This window comes from Podarcis bocagei (assembly GCF_964188305.1).
Source record: "Podarcis bocagei genome assembly, chromosome: 7".
In the NCBI taxonomy this organism is placed as follows: Eukaryota; Metazoa; Chordata; class Lepidosauria; order Squamata; family Lacertidae; genus Podarcis; species Podarcis bocagei.
In genome coordinates this window covers 255,196-276,850 of record NC_138132.1, presented here as the reverse complement: position 1 = coordinate 276,850, position 21,655 = coordinate 255,196, and the positions used below count along the sequence as shown (strand labels likewise).

Genomic DNA, 21,655 nt, shown 5'->3' with positions numbered 1-21,655 from the left:
GATGTATACATTTCTAAATCAAATAAATAACTTGCCCAAACCTCTGGGGCTGGACTGTTGTTCCACTGGGTGGCCCAGGAGTCTGGGTCTCAGGGACTTTGCAGGGGACAAAGAGGCAGGCGCTCGGACGGCTTCCTCTGGCTCACTGCCCTCCCATCCGAGCGGCCCGTCCAGGGGCAGACGGGACATGGGGGGGCCTCCCTTTTGTCTGTGCCGGGTGTCCACTGAGTCCAACAATGCGGGGATGCTTTTCAGAGGCTGCCCAAACTGCTGATGGTGGCCTTGCACTAATCCTGCTGGCTGGCTCCCTTTTCATGCCTCGGTGTGTGTTGGGGGGCTGGGCTGGGGGGCTGGGCGGCATCTCGCTCTGCTTGGCAGCTCGGCACGGCATTGCCCCCCGCCCCAGAGCTGTGGGTGCTTCCCTGTGGGACGAAGCTTGGGGATCTGGAGAGCAGGGCAGAGATGTGCGAGTGCTTTGCCCGGGTGTTTGGGGTCTCCTGGTCCCCAGCAGCCAGTTATGGTAAGGTGGAATTGCGGGGGGGGGGGGAGGTAGCAGACTTGGAAGAAGGGAAAGTGGGGGTTGCTCCCCTGGAGTTGCCCCTGCCCGCTGCCCCCGAATGCCTCCTTCAGGCTGGGCTCAGAGGCAACAACTGGCCTGAAAGGAAGGTGAGGGGCGCTTTGTGTGTGTTGGGTGGGGCGGATTTTGGTGTCTCCTATATAACAACAACAACAACAGTTTATTATTTATACTCCACCCATCTGGCTGGGTTTCCCCAGCCACTCCTATTCAACTTATAGGAAGGATGTGTCTTGACCCACAAAGGAGCTGGGAGTTTTTTGGAGCCTGCAAAGTGGCTGTTGTAGGAAATGTATATGGGGGTGGGGCTGAAATAATAATAATTTATTACATTTATTACCAGCCCTTCACCAGTAGCTCTCAGGGTGGGTTCCAGCAATTAAAAGCAGTTAAAACAGGTTATGCTGCATAAACTATTTCCAGCTCAGCTGGTTCTAATAAGAACTGTAACTTTCAAGACTTTCCATTTTTCCTTCTCCCTCCCTGTCCCTCTTTTCTTATCTGCTATAACAACTCTTCTGTGTCGATCACAGCTTTAGCTTCCTTGTCAGGTGGGGGTGGGGGGAGGAAAATCTGCTGGAAACAGCCCTCCTTCCTGGTCTCAGGAAAGGGTGATCCCGAGGGCAGGGCGCCTGCCTGCCTCCTAGGAGGTCCCGAGTTCAGTTTCCGAAGGGCAGCGCGCAGGTGGGGCCGGCTGGAGAGATCAGTCCGTGATGGGTGTTCTCTGGCAGGGCATTAGGCACCTCCAGTCGCCAAGCCAAATGGGGGCGCAACCCCCTGCTGCTCCCAGGGCTTGAGGAGGGAGTTTGGGGCATCCTGAAGGGCAAGGGGATGGGCTCCTGCTGAAGGGCTGTTGGAAGGGGACTGGCATCAAGCCCAGGGGCCCCCGCCGTGGCGCGGGCTCTCTGCACATGCTCAGGCACCCCTCGGCCGCACGTGGAGACGGGCAAATGAGAGGGCGAAGCGGGGGAACCTTCCACGCTGAGAAGCAGCCCACTCGGGGGGAGGGGCGCCCCCTTCATAGTTCTCCACGGTGGGTGGGGGCAAAGCGCCTTCAAAGAGCAACCGGGACCCGGCCCGACGTTCCGTTTGCAGCGGCGCCCGTCCTCTGAGCGCGTGCAGAGCGCCGCGACGGCCCCTACGCCTGGCCGCGCTCTCGGGGCGGCTTCCTGCGCGGCGGCGGCCCCTCCCCGGGCGGGGCCGGGACTGCCTGGACCCTCCTCCCGCCCGACCCGGCCCAGCTGGGCGCCCACGGGCTGGAGGGCCGGCCGGAGCCGCCCCCTTCCTGCTGCCCGGCAGCGCCCCGGCCCCGCGCCCGCCCAGACCGCGCCCGCCCAGACAGGCGAGCGCAGCGCCGGAGCGGGAGCGGGAGCCGGAGCGGAGCCGGAGCGGGTAAGCAGCCGCTCTCTTGGGGAAGCCTCTCCGCCAAGCGGGCGCCCCGGAGCCCCCGCTTCCTCCAGGCTCAGCCCCGGCGCAGGATTCGAACCGGCAGCCCCAGGAGCCTGGCTGGCCGTCCGGGGAGGCCGGGGTGGGGCTGCGATGGCGGGGCTGCTGTTCCTACCATCCCACCCCTCGGAAGCCCCTCTCTTGGTGGGGGTATCCTGGGTGTCGCGCCTGCTCTGCCCCTTTCTAGCCCCCTCTTATTCCGCTCCCGCCTCTCTAAATCATCCCAAGCTGCAGGGACAGGGACACTTTTCGGTCCCCCCCCCCCCCGGCCGGGACTTAGTACCCTCTGAGCAGGAGGTCTGTCACCTCTTGGGGCGCAGTGCTCCGTGACCTGTCCCCCCCCCCCACACGCTGGTCTTGGACAGGATTGGTTTCAGGCAGTGCCTTTCTGTATGCCCAGCGGTCGGGGGGGGGGAGAGGGAGGGTCTCCTCCAAAGCAGCAGTTGCTCTCCTGGGGCAAGAGGCCAGAGCCCCTCCAAGCCCCCCAGCAAGGGCCGGTCAGAGACAGGGGCGCCGGCTTGGCCTGCCCGACCAGGAGGTGGTTTGGCTGGCTGGCTAGTACAGCCCAAAGAGGGTCCGGCGTGGGGAGCTTGTCCTGTGATGGGGCAGGGAGTTGCTTGGCCTGGTCTGACCCCCCCCCCCCGAAAGGATGGAGAGGGGTTTGGGTGTGCTTTCACCTCCATTTGAAGCCTGGCTCTTAGATTCCTATTGAAGCTCATTTAGTGTTGTTTTTTAAATAAAAACTCCTAGAAAGAAATCAGAGCAATTTACAACCATTGTACAGAAAACAATATAAACATGTTATAATCAGAGATCAGCTAGCTATTGTGGAAAACTGTGTTCCTGTTTGCCTGGTGAGATAGAACTGTTTTCAGTAGCATTACTAAATCCAAACGAAGGTGCCTTCTGAATCTCTAGTGGCGGAGTGTTCCACAGGATTGGGCTGAAAGGCCCAGTTTTTCATTGTTGTCAAATGCTCCTCACCAACTCAGGGAATAACCAATGGCGCTCCTGCAGATGATCTCAGTGATGGAGCCAGGATTGGTCCCTGAGCAATTTAGGCCTAAATTGTTCAGGGCATTATAACTTAATAGGAGGACTTTGAACTTGGTTCAGTAGGAGATGGGGAGCCAGTGCAGCTGTTTTAACAATGTCCTTGCCCAGAGGCTCACGTCAGCAATCTGGCTGCAGCATTCTGCACCGGGAGCTTCTGAACCAGTCCCCAGAGAATTGGCGATTCCTTGTAGCTGAGTAAGATTGTCTTCCATAAACACAGTTTTAACAATGAGTCCTTAAGTGACTGTGGAGGCCAGTTCTGGATCCCCACGTCCTTCCACAGTGGGGACATTGGTTTCTGGGCGAGAGTTGATCATGGTGAGGATTTGCCAAGCGTGCCTTCCTCTTAGCACGTTTCTCCCTTGCTTCCTAAGTTTGAGTGTCTTCAAAGTCCGTGACACCTTTGGTCAAGGCTGTTCTCCAACTGGAGTGCTTGCAGGCCAGTGTTTCCCAATTGTTCGTGTTTATACTACATTTTTAAAGATTTACCTTGAGACAGTCAATAATAATAATAATAATAATAATTAATAATAATAATAATAATTTATCTATATCCCGCCCTCTCCAGCCGAAGCCGGGCTCAGAGCGGCTAACCACAATAAAAGTAACACAACCGCTTTTGTTGACCACCAGCATTATGCTTTCCCTTTTTAAGTTTGGAATAGAGTAGTTGCTTTGGAAGACGCTCATCAGGCATCCGAACAACATGACCAGTCCAACGAAGTTGATGCTGAAGAATCATTGCTTTGACACTGGTGATCTTTCATACAGTAAAATTGGTAGTACAATAGCTTTGTAAACAAGCATTTTGGTTTCCCTGCAAATGTCCTGGTGCTCTATCACTCTGCACTTCAATTGGGAGAAAACTGCACTCGCAGCGCTCAGGTGATGCTGGATTTCAGAGAGGAGAGTACCCCCACGACACAGGTGCCAGGGGGCCAAGGACCCCTCACTCAGTGCTACTCTCTGGCTACGACCCTGGGGAGACAGACAGAAGTGCTGCCATATGGCCCCTCCACTGAGCTGGTCTCCCTCTCCCTGCCCCTTTCGCAACACAGGTCCTCCATCAGGGTGACCGAAGCTGTTTCAGCACGGACCCATGGTTGTGGGTCCAGATGCCCTGGTCTCAAATGCAAACAGTCTGTTGGGGTGTGGAGGCTGTGTGAATTTGTGGCTATTTGAGGTTGCTGCTTCCCGCAGCCGTCCGGGTGATTCTTTCCCAGGGAAATTTTGGAAGGAAAGGAGAGCAGGCAGCCCTTGCTCTAGTTTGGGGACTTATCCTGAGCCAGACAGCTGCTCCATGCGACTCAGTATTGGCTACTCTGACTGGCAGCTGTTCCCTGAGATTTCAGGCAGGGAAGGTTACCAGCCTTACTCCACGGCTGAGCTACGACCCTTGCTGGGTGGGGTGGACTGGATGACCCTTTCAGTCACTTCCAACACCACCATTCTAAGATTCCCAGCGCATGCCTGTGCACCCTGGGAGACTGGGCTGGGTTTGGGCGGCTGCACGCTCAGCCCCTCGGGGTTCAGCTAAGCCTTCCCTCTCAGCTTGTGGGGAAGCAGTCTTCCTTCTGGCTTGGCAGGCCTCCTGGGCCAAGGGGGGGGGGGCAGTGAGTGGGACTGGCTGCCCAGAGATCTCTCCTCCTGCACGTTGCAGTGCCTGTGCCAACCCACAAATAAAGGGGTTGGGAAATGCCAGGATGGTCCCGGGCAGGGCAGGCCCATGTCCCCATGTGGAGGCCTTGCAGAAGAGGCCTGTGTTGGGGGGGGGGGGTTGCATGTGGAGCAGGGAGTGCAGCCTCCTTGGGGGTCACAGGAGTGGGGACTTCTCTGGCGGAGTCTGGCTTGGCTCACCTTTTCTTTTTTGGTAAACTTTTTAAAAAATCATTTTATGATGTGGATAAAAACAGAGAGAGCAGATGAAAATTAAAAGATGGAGAGTGAAGCTCATTAGAAGGAGCCTTGGTCCATTTAGCCCACTGTTATCTACACTGGCTGGCAGCAACGTGCCAGGGTTTCAAACTCAGGTCCGACCTGGGGGTGGGGGTGGGGGGTGGAGCGCCTTCTGCGTGGAAAGCAGGCCCCCCCCCAGCTCTGTGGCCCTTCCCCAAATCGCTGCTGTTTTCTGCTCTGCTTTGCTTCACCTGGAGTTCTGTGGGAGAGGAGAGTTCCTCCTCTCTGTCTTTCTAAGTCTGTGCTTTGGGATTTTCTTGGAAACCAGGAGCTGCAGAGCATTTCCCCTGCATACAGCACGGAAGGAGAGCTCCCCTCCCAGCCCCGGTCTCCTCCTTCCCCGCCCCCCCCCAGCATTAAATTTAGCATCCTGGCAGTGAGTTGATGGGACAGCAAAGGAGAAGGAGCTCCGTGTCTGTGCCCTTGTCTGACCTCAGCGCAGAGTTAACTGTGGAACTCCCTCCTGCAGGAGGCTGGGGGGGCCACCAACCTGGATGGCTTTAAAAGAGGACGGGACAAATTCATGATGGAGGAGGAGGAGGAGGAGGAGGAGAGGGCTGTTGCCTAGCCAGGAAGGCCATGCTGTCCCTCCACAGTGGGAGACAGCAATGCTTCTGAAGACCATGCGCTGGAAACCACAGAGGGGAGAGTTGCTTTTGGGCTCAGGTCCTGCCTGCCGATTTCCCATGATGGGCAACTGGTCAGGCTCTGTGAGAAGAAGATGCTGGGCTAGATGGGCTCCCTTGGGCCTGATCCAGCAGCCAGGCTTTTCCTCTGTACTTAGGGAGCCTGCAGCTCCAGAAGCAGCCTAGCTAGATTCCTGGGTTCTTGGGGGTATTTGGCTGTTGTGTGAACAAGATGCCGGACTAGATGAGCTCCCTTGGGCCTGGTCTTTCTTACGTTCTTTGTATGCAAAGCAGAGAGAAAAATGGCAGAAAAGCCTAAGGAAAGGCTGGCAGGCGGGACCCCCCCCCCTTCCTCTTCTCCTTGTCCCTGGGCCAGACCAGTCAAGGGAGCCAGCAAGGCCACATGAGGGAGAGACGACTAAGGCCTTCAGGTGACCAAGGCCTCTCCTAAGACACAACAATTCATAGAATCATGGAAGTTCAGAGTTGGAAGGGACCCCAAGGGTCATTTAGTCCAGCCCCTTGCAGTGCAGGAATCTCAGCTGAAGCATCCTTGGCAGAGGGCCACTGAGAGGCCTTTGCTTCTTGTGTGTTGTGGCCAAGGTGAGGGAGGCTTTCTCTTTCAGTCTTTTAGCTCTTCTTGCCAGTAAAGTCTGCCTTCCACGCACATCCCGGGCATCACAGCCCCCCCCCACCTGCTCCCTGTGTGTGGTTGGGGCAGTGTGTAAGGTGGTGGGAAGACAAGGGCCCTACGGAGCTCTGACCCCTGGAAGGCAATGGACGGGACAGGAAAGTCTGACCTCACCCACAAAGGTGCACTCCATTATCTCCCGAGACAGACAGATGCCAACCAAACTTCTTCACATAATGCATGGCTGACCTGCGGAACTGCCTGCAGCAAGAGCCACAGGAGGGTTTTTGTTTTTAAAAAGGTGTTAGGCAAAGCCGCATAGGAGGAGAGGTCCGTCAGTGGCTCCTGGTCATGATGGCCACGTGGAACCTCCAGTTCCAAAGGCAGCCTACCCTCGAATGCCAGCTGCAGTGAATGGATGGGGCTTTGGCACTCCTAGCTGGCCAACTTTTCTGAAAGCATGTCTGGCCTGGGTGGATCCACCTGGCCAGTAGCTTTCCATTTTCTGAGGTCTTTCTGAGGCACAATTCCTCCGAAGCCAGCTTCCTGTTTCTGATGGAAGCAAACTCTCCCTGCCAACGGGACGTTTGGGTTTGAGCAGGATTTCCTGGGGTGTGAGCTGCTGTTTCCCCCTCTCCCCAAATTGCCTTGGAGGGGGGCAGAGGACGGGGAGTGTCCTCCTCTTCCTGCCCTCTGCCCAGACCTGGGTTCAACCTCACTGACCGGCACAGTTCTCTCTCCTCCACACTGGAACAGCGGAGCACAGCTTCTCCTCCAAGTCAAGTCTGCTGCTGCCACGGTGGGGAGGCCTTTGCTAGACTGCCTTTGGGCCTGGAGGCTCCACAAGAGCATAAGAAGCTCCTCCTAGATCAGGCCAGCATCCTGTTCTCACAGTGAGAGGCCTGTTATGAGGAGATCACAAGCAGGATCTGAGCCAAGAGCAATTCTCCCTTCCTGTGGTTTCCAGCAGCTGCTATGCGGAAGCCTTGCTGCTCCGGACTGTGGCTCATTGCCACCCCAGCCCTCTCCTCCACTCCACCTGGTGAGCCAGGCTGCCAAAAGTAATGTCACCCCTGCTACTGCTTTATTAAGCTACTTTTCTCCTTTTAAACCCCACATTCCTCCAGTGCGCTCAAGGGAGCCTATGGGGTCCTCCCAGCCAACCCCATTCCTATCCTCACAACAGCCCTGTGAGGTTCCATTTGTAGCCTAAAGCAGCAGGAGGGTTAGAAGGTGGATCTGATAGATCTCTGGGTGGCTTGCAGGAGGAGCTCTGTCTCTTCACTGTGGAACAGCAGCAGCAACAAAATGAGACACACACACACACAGAGATGAAGGTTTTTGGGTTAGCTGGGATTTTTGCGTGCCAGGACTGTAGGCTCCCGGACTCAGAATTCTAAAGGTGCACCTTTTGTACCAGGTTAGTGGATCCCCAAAGCCCAAATTGTGCCCACTGCCCAGTCTGAAGAGCCTGAAGGTGGACCACCCTCGAGCCTGGCCCCCAGGGCGGCTGGGTGGGTGCTGCTGAGGCATTCGACACTGTAAATCGTAATGCCCTGTGGACTGTCCTTCTGAAAACTGGTGGCCCAGATAAATTTGTGAACATCCTTCAGCTCCTCCGTGATAATATGACAGCAAAAATTGCAGATAACAATGGCTCTCAAAGTGAACCATTCACTGTGGGATCAGGTGTGAAACAGGGATGTATTATTGGCCCAAGCCTATTTATTATTTTCATTGCCATGATCCTACACATTGTTGAAGGGAAACTCCCCACCGGGGTAGAAATCGTATATTGAACAGATGGAAAGCTCTTCAGTCTGAGCAGGCTGAAAGCAAAGAGTAAGGTTACCAGAACTTCCATCATAGAGCTTCAGTATGCTGATGACAACGTAGTGTGCGCACGCTCAGAGGATGACCTCCAAACCATCCTAAATATCTTTGCAGAAGCTTAGGAAAAGCTTGACCTATCACTCAACTGTCAACATCCAAAAAACCAAAGTTGGCTGCACCAACAAGTACAAAATATCCCCTCTGCAGCGCCACAAATCCAACTCAATGGTGTAACGCTGGAAAATGTCAATCACTTCTCCTAGCTGGGCAGTTGTCTTTCCACAAGGGCCAACATTGATGCCAAAATCCAGCATCACCTGAGCTCTGTGAGTTTGGCTTTCTCCTGTTTGAAGTGCAGAGTGTTTGAGGACCGGGACATTCACAGGGAAATAAAAATGCTTGTTTACAAAGCTATTGTACTACCAACCTCACTGTATGCTTGTGAAACACGGACCACTTATAAACGCCATCCCCAACTCCTCAAAAGATTCCATCAACAGGGTCTCCAAAAAATTCTACACATCACTTGGGAAGACAGGTGAACTAATACCAGTATACTGGAAGAAGCAAAGATCACCAGTGTCAAAGCAATGATTCTTCAACATTTAGAATCATAGAATCATAGAGTTGGAAGAGACCACAAGGGCCATCGAGTCCAACCCCCTGCCAAGCAGGAAACACCATCAGAGCACTCCTGACATATGGTTGTCAAGCCTCTGCTTAAAGACCTCCAAAGAAGGAGACTCCACCACACTCCTTGGCAGCAAATTCCACTGTCGAACAGCTCTTACTGTCAGGAAGTTCTTCCTAATGTTTAGGTGGAATCTTCTTTCTTGTAGTTTGGATCCATTGCTCCGTGTCCGCTTCTCTGGAGCAGCAGAGTCCAACATTTGTTGGACTGGTCATATGGTTCAGATGCCTGATTATCGTATTCCAAAGCAACTACTCTATTCCAAACTTTAAAATGGAAAGCGTAATGCTGGTGGTCAACAAAAGAGGTTTAAAGACTCTCTCAAGGCAAATCTAAAAAAAATAAGTATAAACACCAACAACTGAGAAACACTGGTGCCTGCGAGCGCTCCAGTTGTAGAACAGCCTTGACCAAAGGTGCCATGGGTTTTGAAGACACTCGAACTCAGGACGCAAGGGAGAAATGCGCAAAGAGGAAGGCATGCTTGGCAAATCACACCATGATCAACTCCTGCCTGGAAACCAGTGTCCCACCATGGAAGGACATGTGGATACAGAATTGGCCTCCACAGTCATGGCCTCACTGTTAAGGCCGTGTTCATGGAAGACAATCTTACTCGACTACGAGGGATTGCCAAAGAAGAAGAGGCTTCTGGCTGGGGTCAGGCGGGCCGAGGTGGGATGCTGCCTGCACGAGTGCCACCTTCTTTTTGTTTCTGACTTCCTGCGTTCCTGGCAAGACCTCAGCAGAGCCCTGACTCAAAGGAAACCCAGTTCATTTCCTCAGCTAGCAGGACAGGAAGCCTGGAGCAACGCCCCCCCCCCCCTTGGCTGTCAGACCTTCTCAGTGCCCCTGTGTGCCTTGGGGGGCACCTGGCTGTGCCCAGGGGGAGGGGAAGTGAGGACTTTGGCCCTAATGGTTAGAGTGGTGGGCTCTGGCTGGCAAGATCAGAGTTCAAATCTTTCCTCAGCCATTCACCTCACCCTTCAGGCCCATTTCTCTCCCTTTCTCCTTAGCCTACCTCATTGGGGGTTGTGAGGATAAAGTGGGGGTAATTGGCATCCAGGTCAGCTGCCCTGAGCTCATGAGGAACACCTGGATGAGGCCAGGGGTTCATCCAGTCCATCCTCCTGTTCTCACGGTGGCCAAGCACTAAGAACCGGGGAATCTAAATAGACTGCCTCTGGAGCTGGAGGTTCCATAGGAGCACAAGAAGAGCCCGGCGGCTGGATCAGGCGCAAGGGGGGGGGGCAAAATTAGCCCAGCACCGTTCTCCCAGTGGCTAAGCGGATCCCCCAAGGAGAAGCCCACATTCAGCCTTCTCCCTCTGCCATGGTGGTCCAGCAACGGGTGAGGCTGCAGGGCAGATGAAAAGCCAGCCGTTCCTCCGACTGCCCTTCAGCCAAGAGCTCTGGCTCAGAGGCTGCCCGTGTTGCTGCTGCAGCAGCAGCAAACTCCCCCTGGCAGGGAGATGTCTGATTGTATGCTTAGGGCACATTGCCTGTGACTCCAGATCTCCTTTCTGGGGCGTGGCATCAAACAGCTGCATCACATCTGCTAAAAAGAGAGGTTTGGGGGCTCCGCCCTTCCTGAAAGCCATGGCCAACCTGGGATGTGGGTGTCCTTTTGGCTGGCAGTGGGACTGGGGGGAAGGCGCTCTGCGCACATGCTCAGAGGCACACTTGACATTGCATTTGCTCTGGGGTATCTGTGTCACAGCCGTGAGGGTGGCCCCAAAGGAGGCTACCCGGCCCCCTGAGAGGGAGAGCTGCTAGAGCCAGAGGAGGGACAGTCCCCGGTCTTGGCTGTTTCAGCCCCCCCCCCCAACCTGGGGGCTGAGGAGAGAGCAAGAGCGCTGGCCATCCTTTTCCTTCCCTGCGTTGTTGGCCAGAGACCATTGCGGGCTGGGACAGGCCGTCTGTCTGTCTAGCAGCCATGGTGATGATGATGATAGCTTTCTCTCACCAGCGCTCCTTCCTGCCCCTGAACTCAGCAGGATGCGGCCCACGTGGGCCAGGGGCCGGCCTCGTTCCAAGCAGAGCTGCTCCCAATTAAAGGCTGCTACCAGAAGAGCAAGCGGCTCTTTCCTGCCTTAATTGGATCAGGAGCTCTGGAGCCAAAGGGACGGCGACTGGGGCGGCCTTGTTTTCCCCCTTGCTGACTCTCCTGGCCTCGTTTGGGCAACCGCTGAGTTCTGGGCGGGAGCTGCAGAGAGGCGTTGCTTCCTGTCAGGGGAGCCGCTTGTTTCTCTGGGAGGTCCACACGGACCCCCAAGCACCCCGAGGTCCATAAGAACAGAAGAAGTCACAGTGGACCTTGGAGTCTCAAATTTCAGCAGCATCCTGTGCAGCAACAAAATTTGGTCTCCCTGCCCACCTTTTGGTCTCCATCCTAAATAATAGTTGCAGTACCCCCATGACTCTGCCTCTATAAGAAAAGCCTGGCTGCTGGATCAGGCCCTGCGGGGAACCTGCAAGCAGGACCCAAGTGCAGGCAGGATCCAAGCATGCTCTTCTGATCTTATTGGGGGGGGGGCAGATCCAGCAAGCTGTCCTTCTCATGAGAGCCGCATCCTGGGCTGCAGGATTAAGAGAAGAGGGCTATTGATGACTCCTAGCAATGCTTCTGGATCTCACCTGCTGGAAACCTCTTTTGTTGGAAACCCTTTGAGGCATCTGGTTGGCGCTTGGCCTGATCCTGCAGTTTCTTCTGATGGCTGGCCCCTGTGAGAACAGGATGCTTGGCCTGATCCAGCTGGTTCTTCTGATCTTCTTTTGTAACCTTGGAAGAGATCCCAAAGGATCGGGGAGCCCAGAGGCAGCTGAAGGAGCAGCAGCAGCAGCAGCAGCAGAAATGGGGATCACCCAGCAGGGCAGGTGGAGGAGACGAGGGAAGGGCTTGAGAAGAGGGGTGCTGAGACAAGAAGGGGCCCCTTCTCCTTCGCCAGGACCTGAGGGCTGGGTGGGAGGCTCAGGGGAGCGTCTGCTGATTTTGTCACTTGCCATCTTCTTTGGCAATGTGCATGTTGCAGTAGCACGGCTGTTACTGGCTTGACTGGGAAACCTGAAAGAAAAACTGCAATTTCGAAAGGGGTATTCTCTCTCTCTCTCTCTCTCTCTCTCTCTCTCTCTCTCTCTCTCACACACACACACACACACACACACACACACCCTTCGAGCCCGCCTTCTTGGCCCTTGGCCTGATCCAGGAGGCTGTTCTTATTTCCTTATGTTCCTGAACTCTTTAGATCATACTTTTCAGGCACAAATAACTCCTAGGCAGAAACACTCTCTTGCTTTGGCCTTGGAAGCGGCCTTGAACTTTCATGGCTTGGCCTGCAGAGTCCTGGGAATTGTAGTTTCCGTGAGGGTGGGGCTGCTGAGTAGTTCAGCCCCCCACCCCCCTTTGTGGCGTTTGCAGGGTGCCTGGTTGAGGTGCGGCTGCTGAAGCAGGATTTGCTGCAGGAAATCCTTTGGTGGAGATGTTATCTGCCTGACCCACAGGAGGGGCTTCAGAGGGGCTTTCCAGGAATACAGCCTTGGAATGGCGCCTGAAAGTACGTCACTTGCAGCCAAGGAGCAAAACTACGTTTTGCCTCTGTCAGGGGTTTAGGAGCAGAGGCACGGGCAAGGGAGGAGACAGAGAGCGAAGGGGAGGAGGCAGAAGAAAAGATGAGTGATGACGACGACCCGAGATCTCCCAGTCTTTCCAGTGAATCAGAGGATTCACAGAAAGGAGCGCCAGTGGCCAGGGCAAGGGGGGAGTCTAGGGGGGCACCCCAGGAAGATAGAGCCAGAGGGGACTCAGGGGGGAGCAGCTGGAAATCGGGACCAGCGTCACCGCCAGGAAGCAGGGAAGAGAAAGGGAGCCAGGGGGGAAGCGCTGGCAGCTCACCACAGGAGGGAGGGCATGAGTCAGGAGTGGCCACGCCTCCATCGGGGAGCGAAGAAACGGTCAAGAGGAAAGTGGAAGGTTGGGCGCGCGCGCCAAGTTCAAATGCAGAGGAAGGCGGCGCAGTAAGCAGCCCCGAAAGGGAACCAGGTCCTAAAGCCCGGCGCAAGGAGGCAGGAGGGTCCGGGTCAGCGTCAGAAGAATCCCGGAAGGAAGAAGCCCCGGGGGTAGAGTGTCCCCAGAGGCCCCACAAGCTCACTGCAGCCTCGGCAATGGTGACTGCAGCAACGCAGCAAGCAGGACCACAGCAGGGAAACGACGCAGTCTGGCTGGAGGAAGAGGCACTGGGGCCCAGCCAGACGTGTTAGTGACGCAGTCCCCAGAGATTTTACAGCCCGTGAACCCCCTCCCGCCCAAACCAGTAGTGAGGCTCACAGCATCTCTCCAGCTGCCCAATGGAATCACCATAGACGTGCCAATCACCATCGACTCAGGCAGCAATGCGGACTTTATAGGACAGGACTTTGTCGACAGGCACGCTGTGCAGTTGCTGCCGGCCACACTGCCCCTGCAGGTTGTCACGGTGGATGGCAGGGAGCTGCTCGGGGGGCAAGTGGTGAAGCAGACGCCACCAATGGTGATGCGACTTGGGAATCACAGAGAAATCATCAGCTTCAACGTCACTCAACTATCTGACACGCCCGTTGTATTGGGCATGAGTTGGCTGGACAAGCACAGCCCAACGATGGCTTGGTACCAGAGGCAGCTGACCTTCGGCTCTTCCTTTTGTGCTGAACACTGCATAGTGCCCAGGCAGGAAGGAGAGGAAGAGGAGTCACAGCTGCTGCTAGGCACGCTGCAAGCGATTCCCCACAAGTACGCTGAATTTTTGGAAGTTTTCTGCGAGAAGGAGGCAGACAGGCTACCCCCTCACAGACCATATGACTGCAAAATTGACCTGCTGCCGGGGGCGGCGCTGCCTAAAGGGAAACTGTATTCCATGTCAGAGGACGAACTGCCAGAACTCAAGGAGTTCATTGATCATAATTTGCAGCGCGGCTTCATCCGGGAGTCCAAGGCAGTGGGGGGCAGTCCCGTATTCTTTGTTAAGAAGCGGGACACGCCCCAAAAGAGACTCGTAGTGGATTACAGGATTTTGAACAGTGTGACTAGGCCATCGGACTTCCCCATGCCCCGAATTGACGACCTCCTCGCGAAGGTACGGAAGGGCAGAGTGTTCACCAAGTTGGACCTGCGGGGGGCGTACAACCTCATTCGCATGCGGGAGGGTGATGAGTGGAAGACAGCCATGTTCACGCCCCTGGGGACCTACGAATATAGAGTTATGCCTTTTGGATTGCAAAATGGCTCCCACGTTTTTCAAGCATTTATGCATCACGTGTTGGCGGGACTGCTCTACAAGACGTGCGTCTGTTTCTTAGATGACATCCTGATCTTTTCGGAGTCGCAGCAGGAGCATGACAAGCACGTCAAGGAAGTGCTGAGCAGGCTAAAGCAACATAGGCTCTACGCCAAGCTGGAGAAGTGCCAATTTGACGTGACGGAGGTGGATTTTCTGGGCTACAAGCTGTCTGACAAGGGGCTCGCCATGGACAGCGCCAAGGTTCGAGCGGTGTTGGATTGGAAGAGCCCGCGCAACCGGAAGGAGGTCCAACGGTTTGTCGGCTTTGCGAACTTCTATCGCAAGTTTATCAAGGGCTTCGCGATGCAGACGGCGGCCATCACTGACACGCTTAGCTCCAAGAAAAAGAAGTTCATTTGGACAGAGCAGGCGGAGCAGTCCTTTCAGGCACTCAAGCGTCTCTTCGCGTCGGAAGAGCAGCTGCTTCATGTCAACCCCAGCAAGCCGATGAGGGTGGAGACAGACGCTTCGGACAGAGCCGTGGGGGCGGTCCTGCTGCAGAAAGACCCGCAGGGGGTGTGGCGACCGGGAGCGTTTTACTCCAGGAAGCTCAGCAAGTCCGAGCAGAACTACACCATATGGGACAGGGAGTTGCTGGCCATTCATGCAGCGTTCAAGGCGTGGAGGCACTTTCTGATCGGCGCCAAGCACACGGTGCAGGTTTGCACGGACCACAAGAATCTAGAGCACTGGCGCACGGCACAGTTCCTGAACCAGAGGCAGATACGTTGGGCTGAGTTCTTTGCGAACTTCGACTTCCGAATAGAGTATGTCCCGGGGGACACCAACATCATGGCAGACGCTCTCTCCCGTAAGCCACAGTATCTGGAGGACGCAACACCAGCGGCCGCCATGCACATCTTCGCACCGACAGTGTGGGCGTGCGCCGCGGCGACCGTGGACCTAGAGGCGGTACGGCGAGCGTTGCAGGGGGACTCCTTCGCACAAGCAAAGATGGCAGAGGTGCAAAGGGGCAAGGCAGCGGCCGACGGTTTCCAGCTAAGAGATGGATTGCTCATCCGTAAAGGAGCCATCTACGTGCCGGGAGACGAACTTCGAGCCAAGGTGCTGCAGCAGCTGCACGACGCGCCCACGGCCGGGCACTTTGGCAAGGAGAAGACGGTGGAATTAGTAGCCAGGGATTTCTGGTGGCCTGGAATGAGAGGGGAGGTCGCAGACTACGTGGCGAGGTGTGACACCTGCCAGAGGGCCAAACCAGTGCACAAACCGCCGGCCGGACTGTTGGAGCCGCTGCAAACTCCGGTAGAACCTTGGGAAAGGGTGGCCCTGGACTTTGTCACGGATCTGCCCAGCTCAAGGGGCAAGACGGCAGTGCTGGTGGTGGTGGACCTGTTTTCCAAGATGGCGCATTTCATTCCGTGTGCTAAGGTGGCCACGGCGGAGCAAACCGCCAAACTGTTCATAGACCACGTGTTCAAGGTTCACGGTCTGCCACGGTCTATTCTGTCCGACCGCGGGCGGCAGTTCATCTCGAACTTCTGGCAGAAGCTGATGGGCTTCCTGAACGTCAAGATCAACCTGGCGTCGGCGAGACACCCGCAGACCAACGGGCAAGCGGAGCGGGTCAATGCCATCATGCAGCAGTACCTGAGATGTTATGCAAATCAACAGCCTGCGACGTGGGTGGATTACCTGCCGCTTGCAGAGTTCGCCTACAACAACACGAAGCACGTATCCACGGGGGTCACGCCGTTCTTCGCCAACAACGGGAGGCACCCCAGAACCTTCCCGGGACTGGAAAGAATGGGGGAGGGGGAGCCGCAGACAGCAGATGCGTTCGCGTCGGAGCTGCAGGAAGTCCACGATCAGCTGAGGCGCCACCTGGAGCTGGCCAAGCACGCATACAAGGTACAAGCAGACAAGCACAGAAGGGTTGGAGAAGAGCTCCACGTGGGAGACTGGGTTTGGTTAGCGGCCCACGCAGTGCCGGCCAGGTCGTTGGCCAAGAAGAAACTAGGGCATAAACAACTGGGGCCCTACCAAGTCGAAGAGCAGGTCAACCCGGTAGCTTTCAGACTGGCACTTCCGGAGGGTTCCAGAATGCATCCGGTATTCCACAGATCGGTGCTCACTCCCTACAAGGCACCGCACAGGTTCCAGGAACCCGGAACGGCGCCGAGTCCGGCCAGAGACAGAACAGGACACGCGGGAGCGGCACAGAAGGAACGCATCAACGAAGTCACGGAGATTTTGGACTCCAGATGGGGGGAAGAGGGGGTAGAATACTTTCTCGCCAAGGAGGGCACCCCGGCCAGTGCGAACAGCTGGGTGCCGGGATACGCCTTAGACGAACCTCTGCTCAAAGACGAGTTTCATGCCCTCTTCCCACATAGACCTATGCCAGCAGACTTTTTCGACGACTGGCTTTTCACACCCACGCTTTCGGCCAGCACGTTCCGGGGGTTCGACTCGGACGAGGAACCAACGCGAGACGTCCGTTCCCCGGAGGGGTCACCCTCGGGATCTGTCTCAGAACCCTCGTATTGGTGGGACGATAGACCAGAGGAGCAGTTCCGCAGAAAGTGGCTGGACTGCTCAGGACGAGCAACGCCGCCAGGAGGAAGTGAGGGAGAGACGGACATGGACATTTTCGGGGACGACCCTGGTTTCGAGCACGGCGGCACAGAGATGGAAGCGGAGGTGACCGTCGTCGACGAGAGCAGGGAGGAAGTCCCGGAAGAGTTCAGATGGAGGCCCGCCACGGGAAGCGACCGATATCCGACGTTCGTCCCTTTGCAACAGCAGCCCCCAGCTCCAGCACCGGAAGGAGGGGAGGGGGGACTGGGGGGCTTCGAGGGGGGGATGGATGTCAGGGGTTTAGGAGCAGAGGCACGGGCAAGGGAGGAGACAGAGAGCGAAGGGGAGGAGGCAGAAGAAAAGATGAGTGATGACGACGACCCGAGATCTCCCAGTCTTTCCAGTGAATCAGAGGATTCACAGAAAGGAGCGCCAGTGGCCAGGGCAAGGGGGGAGTCTAGGGGGGCACCCCAGGAAGATAGAGCCAGAGGGGACTCAGGGGGGAGCAGCTGGAAATCGGGACCAGCGTCACCGCCAGGAAGCAGGGAAGAGAAAGGGAGCCAGGGGGGAAGCGCTGGCAGCTCACCACAGGAGGGAGGGCATGAGTCAGGAGTGGCCACGCCTCCATCGGGGAGCGAAGAAACGGTCAAGAGGAAAGTGGAAGGTTGGGCGCGCGCGCCAAGTTCAAATGCAGAGGAAGGCGGCGCAGTAAGCAGCCCCGAAAGGGAACCAGGTCCTAAAGCCCGGCGCAAGGAGGCAGGAGGGTCCGGGTCAGCGTCAGAAGAATCCCGGAAGGAAGAAGCCCCGGGGGGTAGAGGGACCCAGAGGAGGACAGTCAGGCGGAAAAGGTGGAGCAAGGCTAGGATATTAAGTTGGTGCACACGGGGCGGAGACTCAGACGGAGCTTCGCCGATCTAGCTACTAGACGTAGAGTTTGCGCGCAGCAGCGTGAGAATGGAAACTGTAATTCAATAAAGACTTTTACTTAATGATCGCTGGCTAGCGTGATCCTCTGTGAGCTAGGATCTTCAAGCAGCTCTGACAGCCTCCTCCTATCAGACCCTTTTCTCAGGGATTACTGACGGCCTCGGGTTTCAGGCGGGATGTGTGTTTCCCTGCCCCAAAGTCAGGGCGACCAGAGTGACGCACTTACCTTGCAAAATAGAGGGGCACCTGCTCTCCCCCAGGAAGGAGGGGCTTTGCCTGGAGCTGGTGAGAATGGGGCATCCAGACCAGGGCCCCAAATTCTCACCCAGGCCCAGAATTGGAAGCCGGATGCTGGACAGTTTCAGGAGAGAGAAAAGAAAGTCCTTCTTCACACAGTGCCTAGTAGTGGAGTCAGTGGTGGCCCCCAACTTGGATGGCTTTAAAGAGGATGGAGCTCTCAAGGGCTGCTAGACACAAGGCTCTGCTCTGCCCTCCACAGTTGGAGGAGGAGGCAATGCTGCTGAATTTCACTTGCTGGGAACCGTGCTTGAAATTAGCCAGAGGCCAGGTGCAATTTTCACCCGGCTATCGGCCACTTGTGACCAAGTGAAGATGCCTGGGCGCTGTCAGGATGGCACCTGACATCATCACCATCTGGGGATCATTGGATCTGGACTGTTTTCACACACTAATACCCCCTCCTGTAGGATGCTATCCGTTATATTTTATTTGCACAATCAGAATGAATTTTAGGCACCAAAATGCTTTTTCTGTGCAGCCTGCGCAGGAGCAATGAATGATGTTATAGTGAATTGTTGTTGCTTGTCTTCTCCCACTGCCCTGCTCACAGTTGGGAAGAATATTCTGTGAATGGTCTGTGTCCCCATTAAGAAAAAGGAATCAGCCAATATATATGCAGGATCAAGGGACTTTTCTTCTTTGAAGTTCTCAGCTCAAGGTTGCCATTTGAACTAGCTGGATGTTTAACTGAGAATCAATCACTCCATCATTTGAAAACAAAGACTTTAGAGCTGACTTGTCCCCAAATGGCAACTTCAGCCTTGGTCCATGAAGCCACTGGGCACCTAGCTCATAGATCTGAGTTTCTGACATTCTCTGCAGGGAACTGCAGGAGGGGAGAGTTCCTCGGATCCTGCTTGTGCATTTCCAAGAGGCATCTGACTGCGCTGGACTTGGTGGGCCACTGGCCTGATCCAGCAGGCTCTTCTTTGGTTCTCGTGACAGCTGAGGTTGGGGCCAGGGGACGCCTCTGGTTTACCTCTTGCTCCAGCAGTTTTTCTGCTGCTAGATTAGGAAATTGGGCATTGCTGGTTCACAAGGTGAAGGGGCTCTGCTCCCCCACTTCACCATGGTTTGGCTGTAGCTCCTCCTCCGGACCGAGGCTCTTCCTTCCACCCGGGTCCAGAATCAGAGTCCTTCTCCTGGCCTGCCCCTCGGTCCGGAGAAGGAAAGGGCAGACATTCTTCAACCTGTGGCTGCCCATTGTTTAAAACTTAAGCCAGGCACTTTCAGGGCATGTGCTCCGTTTAGAAAGGGATGACAGGGGGAGAATGGGGGAGAGTCCCATGGGATGCCTGTGAGCCAGAGTAGGGGCAAACGCCCTTTGGCTTGTTTGTTTCTTTGTTGCACTTAGATCCCACCTTTTCCTCCAAGGAGCTCCAAGTGGCCTGGACAGAGTTCCTCCCCTTCTCACTGTATCCCCGCTGCAACCCTGCAGTGTAGGCTATGCTGAGGGGGACAGTGATTAGCCCCAAGGACACACACAGGAACTTCATGGCCATGGGGCTGGGATTTGAACCCTGCTCTCTTCCAGGTCCTAGTCCATTGCTCTAACCACTACATCACACTTGTGATGGAGGGGCAAAGTGGTGCCTGTGCTGAGGGGGGTCCTGCCCCATTTGCCCCTTCTGGATGATTGCCTCCTCCCTGCAGTGAGGGCTGCGCTGTCCCCTGACCTAGGGTCCCAGCCCCCCCCCCCAAGGTCTCTCTCAATATCTTCTTTCCTCCACCCTCTCCACCCCCCATTCTCTGTGCAACTCTGCCTACTGCCATAGAACTGCTGGAAGGGACCCCCAAGGGCCTTGCAATGAGGGAGCCATGGCTAAAAGAACTCTGACCGATGGCCACCCAACCTCCAGGGAAGGAGAGTCCACCACCCGCCAACAGTCCATTCAGTTGTCAAGTGGATCTTGCTGGTTTTGCCTTTTGCGTTCTCTCTCCCCCCCCCCACGCCTGCCCCCATAGTCTTCCTTCTGTTTCTGAAATGGGCTGGATAGCAGAGTGAGGAAGTGCATTCCAAGAAGGAGCTTCCCTCCATCCTGGGGGGGGGGCAGAGGCAGGGTGATTTCCTTCCCTGTGTGGATGGCAGAAGCACCCCCTCCTCAGGAGGAAGGGGTGCTTGGGGGGGCTGGCTCTTGGCTCTGCTTGGCCTCCTGCTATCTCTTTGAGCCTTTGCTGACACCTCTGGGACCTTAGGGTGAAGGGGGGGTAATAAATTAACACAGCTATTCCAGGGGGGGGAGTGTCTCCCCATGAGAAAAGGAGGCAGCATTTGGGCCTTTTTAATTTAGAGAAAAGTCAAGTCAGAGGCGGCATGATAGCAGTTTACAAAATTATGCCTGGCATGGAGAAAGTGGAGACGGTGAAATTTTTCTCCCTCTGTCAAACTCTCCCCCAGAAGGCAGTGATCGCCTCCAACCTGGAAGGCCTTAAAAGAGGACTGGACAAATTCCTTGAGGAATAGAATTGTAGAATTGGAAGGGGCCCCAAAGTTCCTCTAGTCCAGCCGCCTCTTGCAACGCAGGAATCTCAACTCAAGCATCCCTGAGAGACGGCCATCCGACCTCTGCTAAGAAACCTCCAAGGTTGTCAGGAGAGGACTATCACTGGCTGCCAGACACAATGGCTCTGCTCTGACCTCCACAACCCAAGGCAGCACTGCTCCTGAATTCCATTTGCTGCAAACCGGGGAGAGTGGTTCTCGCACTCAGATCATCCTGCTTGGAGATTTCAGCCACTGCTGGAATAGGAGGCTCAACTGGACGGGCCATGGACCTGACCCAGCAGTGGACGGAGGGCGGCATTTCAATGGAATAAATATAATCACGTTCTTATGTCCCTCTGCCCCACACCTTGGCCCCAAAGTACAAGCCAGCCTGCTCAGGGGTTTTTGGAGGTGGGGCTGGGGCAAAGGGTCAAGGCCCAGAGTGTGAGAAACTTTGCTCTGCTTTCATGTTCACAGAAACAGCTTGGCTCTAGCTGCTGGGTCCCGGGCTCCATTGGGGAGTTAAGTGATGTGCTTGCATGTGTGAAGCTGGCCAGGGAGGGGGCTCAAGGAGGTGGGGGGAAGAGACAGAAGGAATGGCAGAGAAGTTGACTCAAGCTTTGCACATAAGGAAGGAAGGAAGGAAGGAGTGCAGTGCCTCAAGTGGGGTTTGAAAGAGGTGTGTGAATGGGCTTCCCTCGCTTTGGCTTTGAGGTGGGCCTTCTGGAATGCCTGTCATTTGCAGGAAACCTTTTCTGCATTCCTACAGGGGACCTTCAGAGTCATCTAGTCTGACCCCTCAGGCTGGCTCAGGCTCCAGAGCAAGGAGGAGAGCTCCCTGGGACACTGGGCCCTGTCTCCTGGCTGCTTTGCAGCATTCCTGGCCCAGGCCGGGCCTGCCTCTCTCTCCCCACTGCCCCTCGCTGGCCGCAACTCTGGCTTTGCTGAGCCTACAGAATGCCTGGCATTCTCCCACGCTCTGCCACGATGCGCGGCTGGTGACGCTGCAGCGAGGGAGGTGGGAGAGAGAGAGACCTGAACAGGCCCCTCTTTGTCTTGGGCTCGGAGTGGGAGCAGATCTCTCTCCACTGAGTTTTGCATTCAGAGGCTGGAGGGAGCAGAGCAGGAAAGAGGGGGCCCCAGGGGGCCCCAGGCAGAACATCTGCTGCTTGCACCTGAACAGGTCTGGTCAGCTCACCTCAAAGGGGATATTGTGGAGTTGGAAGAGGTTTAGAAAAGGGCCACCAACGCAATCAAGGAAGTGGGAAGAAGTGA

The 21,655-nt window shown here is 55.8% G+C and overlaps 1 protein-coding gene across 1 annotated transcript in view; it reads left to right on the top strand.

The window, feature by feature from the left end:
• Positions 1 to 1,864: 1,864 nt before the first annotated feature.
• Positions 1,865 to 21,655, top strand: part of PRX (periaxin) — a 34,715-nt gene continuing 14,924 nt past the window's right edge. Inside the window, exon 1 of the mRNA XM_081200119.1 lies at positions 1,865 to 1,969. The gene's annotated coding sequence lies outside the window, so the exon portion shown is untranslated. The remainder of the gene's footprint in view (positions 1,970 to 21,655) is intronic.